General features: G+C 35.9%; 1 pseudogene; it reads left to right on the top strand.

Annotated features, from left to right (window-relative positions):
• Nucleotides 1-4,931: 4,931 nt before the first annotated feature.
• Nucleotides 4,932-5,579, top strand: LOC131822536 (olfactory receptor 2L5-like; annotated as a pseudogene).
• The last annotated feature ends 360 nt before the right edge of the window (nt 5,580-5,939 follow it).

Genomic DNA, 5,939 nt, shown 5'->3' with positions numbered 1-5,939 from the left:
AATTGCACTCAAAATCATGAGATACCTAGGAATAAACCTAACCAAAGAGATACAGAATCTATACTCAGAAAACTATAAAGTACTCATGAAAGAAATTGAGGAAGACACAAAGAAATGGAAAAATGTTCCATGCTCCTGGATTGGAAGAATAAACATTGTGATAATGTCTATGCTACCTAAAGCAATCTACACATTTAATGCAATTCCTATCAAAGTACCATCCATCTTTTTCAAAGAAATGGAACAAATAATTCTAAAATTTATATGGAACCAGAAAAGACCTTGAATAGCTAAAGGGATATTGAAAAAGAAAGCCAACGTTGGTGGCATCACAATCCCGGACTTCAAGCTCTATTACAAAGCTGTCATCATCAAGACAGCATGGTACTGGCACAAAAACAGACACATAGATCAATGGAACAGAATAGAGAGCCCAGAAATAGACCCTCAACTCTATGGTCAACTAATCTTCGACAAAGCAGGAAAGAATGTCCAATGGAAAAAAGACAGCCTCTTCAATAAATGGTGCTGGGAAAATTGGACAGCCACATGCAGAAAAATGAAATTGGACCATTTCCTTACACCACACACGAAAATAGACTCAAAATGGATGAAGGACCTCAATGTGCGAAAGGAATCCATCAAAATCCTTGAGGAGACCACAGGCAGCAACCTCTTTGACCTCACCCTCAGCAACATCTTCCTAGGAACAACGCCAAAGGCAAGGGAAGCAAGGGCAAAATTGAACTATTGGGATTTCATCAAGATCAAAAGCTTTTGCACAGCAAAGGAAACAGTTAACAAAATCAAAAGACAACTGACAGAATGGGAGAAGATATTTGCAAATGACATATCAGATAAAGGACTAGTGTCCAGAATCTATAAAGAACTTAGCAAACTCAACACCCAAAGAACAAATAATCCAATCAAGAAATGGGCAGAGGACATGAACAGACATTTCTGCAAAGAAGACATCCAGATGGCCAACAGACACATGAAAAAGTGCTCCATATCTCTCGGCATCATGGAAATACAAATCAAAACCACAATGCGATATCACCTCACACCAGTCAGAATGGCTAAAATCAACAAGTCAGGAAATGACAGATGCTGGAGAGGATGTGGAGAAAGTGGAACCCTCCTACACTGTTGGTGGGAATGTAAGCTGGTGCAGCCACTCTGGAAAACAGCATGGAGGTTCCTCAAAATGTTGAAAATAGAACTGCCCTATGACCCAGCAATTGCTCTATTGGGTATTTACCCTAAAGATACAAACGTAGTGATCCAAAGGGGCACATGTACTCGAATGTTTATAGCAGCAATGTCCACAATAGCCAAACTATGGAAAGAACCTAGATGTCCATCAACAGATGAATGGATCAAGAAGATGTGGTATATATACACAATGGAATACTATGCAGCCATCAAAAAAATGAAATCTTGCCATTTGCGACAACATGGATGGAACTAGAGCGTATCATGCTTAGCGAAATAAGTCAAGCGGAGAAAGACAACTATCATATGATCTCCCTGATATCAGGAAGTGGTGATGCAACATGTGGGCTTAAGTGGGTACGAGAAGAATAAATGAAAGAAGATGGGATTGGGAGGGAGACAAACCATAAGTGACTCTTAATCTCACAAAACAAACTGAGGGTTGCTGGGGGGAGGGGGTTTGGGAGAAGGGAGTGGTATTATGGACATTGGGGAGGGTATGTGTTTTGGTGAGTGCTGTGAAGTGTGTAAACCTGGTGATTCACAGACCGGTACCCCTGGGGATAAAAATATTTGTTTATAATATTCATATGGAGTTAAACTTCAAAGTAATTCCCTTTCCCCCATCAATACTACCCCTATAGGTAAACCAATTTTTAATCCCCTTTATCTTAGGAAAGTTGAGTCCTTTTATAAAGATATCAAGATACATCCAGGAAGAATCAAAACAACCTTCCTCGCACACACTGAGAATTTATAAGAACTCTCCCATCTTCTTCCACCACTGTTTCTGTGTTTTTTGTGTTTGTCCTGATAGCATATAAATTTTACACTTGTGGTTCTTTTTGACGAGGTTCTTTCTTTATTTGCATATATATATATTTTTTTTTTCTCTTGTCATATACTCGTATCAGTCTTTTTATCTCTTTTTGTTTGTTTACTTCATTAATCCTACCATGGTGCCCATCTGGGCTGAACCTTATTTTTCATCTTCCCTTTCTTTCCTGCCTCTCTCTCTCTTTTCTTATTTTCTTTTTTTACTTTTTTTCTTTTCTTTTGTCTCTCGTTTGGGTGGGAATCCTGATTTCTCAAAGTGAATGTGTATATTTGAAGAGAGGACCTCAAGACCTCTGGAAGTCTGCATGCCTCATTCACTGGGCAGGGGACTTCCTGCTTCAGGTATTTGCACAATAGACTCCAGTTAAAGTCCACCTTCAGGACGAGTCGAAGCCATGATTGTTAAGAACACAGAATAGGGTCCTACATAGCATACACTATGTGACCAATAGGCATTAATGGTCACTCAAGGGTTCTGGTATATTGTTATCCTCCAGTAGATTATACAGGTAAAAAACATCTGAAAGAAGGATGAATACCCAACTTTTGTAGCAACATGGACTGGACTGGAAGAGATTATGCTGAGTGAAATAAGTCAAGCAGAGAGAGTCAATGGTCATAGGTTTTTCCTTATTTGTGGAGCATAACAAATAGCATGGAGGACAAGGGGAGATGGAGAGGAGAAGGGAGTTGAGGGAAATTGGAAGGGGAGGAGAAACATGAGACTATGGACTCTGAAAAACAATCAGGATTTAGAAGGGGTGGGGGGGAGGTAGGGGGAATGAGGTGGTGGGTACTGGGGAGGGCACGTATTGCATGGAGCACTGGGTGTGGTGCAAAAACACTGGATACTGTTACACTGAAAAGAAATAAAAAATTTTTTAAAAATTTTTAAAAATCAAAAAAAAAAAAAAACCCACAGGATAAAATGATGGTTCCTAACCTATGCCTCTTAACACAAGGGCAAATACTTCAAATTTGTTTACAATTTTTCCTAGTATTTCATCAATATTTTACACAATATGCTCATCTGTAATGCTTGATTCCTAAATCTGAAATGCCAGCCCATGATTTGTAACTCAGGTCAGTGTGGATAGAGTCAGCCCCTTCCTACAACATCAACTTTTCCCCCTTCCCTCCCCAGTTTCTCAACATAGTCACACACCACATTATGTCCTAGGATGTGCATCCAGAGCTTTGCTTCATCTTCTAGAATGTATTGTCCACATATAAAATAAACAGCAGTATTGTGAAACGTATTATTTTATATGCATGACTACATATATTTTATCTTATATTACCATAATTTCCCTCAAGGAGAATTTAGGATATCAGTCTACCTCATTTCAGGGATTATTAAGAAATTGTTTTCAAAATAATATTTAGTATTTTCAAGAAGAAACTATTCAATAGATGAATTATGTTATTTTTCTGTGTTCTTTACCTCATCTTTCATTAGTGTAGTTCATATATTGGTTTAGAGAAAAGCTCTTTTTATAATATTAACTTAAGAATAAATAAACGTTTTGCCAAAAAGAAAGTGATGTCATATGCATTTACAGAAAAGCCCATAAGTATATGTTGGGTCATCTTATATTATACCTCTCATTCTCTTATCTGCCCTAAGTGTCAGATTTTGCATTTCATTGTTGCTTTCTGGTTGATTCTCATCAATTTATCTTTTGACAATTTTGTTAAATTTATCATTTTAATTATTTGCATTTATTTAGAAAAGGTTTTTATTGTCACTGGGCACTTTATTCTGTAAAACACATGGCATTTTTACTTTGTATTTAATACATTCTCACATCTCTCTGAAGAAATCAGATGTTTTTAAAGTTTCTTACATTTATCTTTTTTTAAAATTTAATTTTATTTTTACAGTGTTCCAAGATTTAATGTTTATACACAATACCCAAGACTCCATTCAATACATGCCCTCCTTAATACCCACAGCCAGGAATTTATGTAAATAATTTTTAATTTGGCGTACATATGTGTGAGTGTATCTATCTTTCATATAAAGAATTCCTCAATATTCTGATGGCTTAGGTCAAGCAGAGAAAAGGAAAAATGCTATAAAGCAATGCATAATATCATATAATTATTGAGGAGCAAAAGAACAATACAGATGTTTTCAGACAGTGTAAGCAGAGTCAAGGAGCTACAGTAAAATGCTAGAGAAAATTGTCAGGAATAGAATTTCTTTAAAGCATTTGAATATTGAGTGAGGAGGACTAAATCTGCTTCCTATAATTTATTGTTGTCAATAACACTTCATTAGATTTCTTGGGGAAAAAGAAGCAGATGCTAAGTCTTGGTATCAAAACAACCAAATGATCAAACCAAAAATACATAACAATTATAAAACCTCATGTTATTTATAACTAAACTGATACAGGAAAATAAAATATGTGTATCTTTAAAAAGTCCCCCAAAATATTATCCTTACAAATTTACACATTTCCATGAAGTATTTTCAGATGGACATTTACATGTCATCAATATTTTAACTATGTGGACTTTTTTTTTCAAAACATGTGTTAATTCTTTTAAGAGCTGCAATGTGTCCTGAATAAATTACAGTGAAACTAAAATAATAAATTAATGAGATATTATTTTTCTGTACTTAATATGTATCTCTATTTATGGAAAATTAAGTTATTGTCCCCTTGGAAAATATTAACCAAACAACAACTGATTCTTCTTATTGGGGTTATTCCCACCATTAAGTATTGGCCTGTATTTCTTCACTCTCAGTTTTCTTATTTTCCTAATGGCTCTGTTTGTTAACTTGTTCCTGATCATCCTAATCCTCCTGAACACCCATTCACACACACATGACTAAGTAGGAAATAAAATGTATTTTCTACTTAGTCATGTCCCTCATGGACCTGAACTACATCTCCAATATTGTTTCTAAGATGGTTTCTGATTATCAGTCTGGAAATAAGTGTATTTCTTTCATTGGGTGTGCAATTCAGAGTTTCTTCTTCATTGATTTATTTGATGCAGAATGATTACTATTGACCTCTGTGGCCTATGCATCGATTTGCTTTCCTCTTCACTCTGCTACTTTTATGATCAAAAGAGTGTGTTGTGATCATAAGAGGATATTAGATGATGGCTTCAACCAACTCCTGTGCCCACACTGAATATGATTTCTGTTTCCCTTTTTATATATCCAGAGCCATCAACAATTTATTTTATGATGTCCCAGCCATGTTGACTCTGGCCTGCATGGACACTTGGGTCTATGAGTACACATTTTTTGTAAGCATGACCCTCTTCCTTGTGTTTCCTTGACCTGCAGCACCCATCTCACTGTGATGACTTTCTACTCTGCACCTTTTATTCACACTTACTTATGCGCTAGATCCTTCCAATCTCCCACAGAGGATAAGGTCCTTGCTGTCTTCTACACCATCCTGACCCTAGTGTTCAACTGGATCATTTTTAGCCTGAGAAACAAGGTGATGGGGACCCTGAGAAGAATAATTCAGAGAATCTGCTCTGTAAAAATGTAACAAAGTTCTCACTAGCCCTGTTGCTTTGCAGTCCATTAATTTTACCTTGTACACTCTTTAAGAATAATGCCATTCCAGGATTTAAGATGAATATTTCATTAATCCAGAAAATAAATAATAAATATCTGACAAAATAAGTATATGTTACCAATAACTCTATTTTTTGGTAATTTTTCGTTTTTATTTCTTTTATTGTTTCAAATAATTTACTAAATGTGGGGCTGAAGTCTAAAAGCCACAGATATTCTCAATAGTTTGGGAACCTAAGCAATACAGTAAATTAGACCACAGTAGCCAAATATGGAAGGATTCCAGTTGTCCATGGACAAATGAATGACTAAATAACATATGTTATATATA

This window comes from Mustela lutreola, assembly GCF_030435805.1.
Source record: "Mustela lutreola isolate mMusLut2 chromosome 5 unlocalized genomic scaffold, mMusLut2.pri SUPER_5_unloc_1, whole genome shotgun sequence".
In the NCBI taxonomy this organism is placed as follows: Eukaryota; Metazoa; Chordata; class Mammalia; order Carnivora; family Mustelidae; genus Mustela; species Mustela lutreola.
Note: the sequence above shows the minus strand (reverse complement) of the source record. Positions and strands in the feature narration are given on the sequence as shown.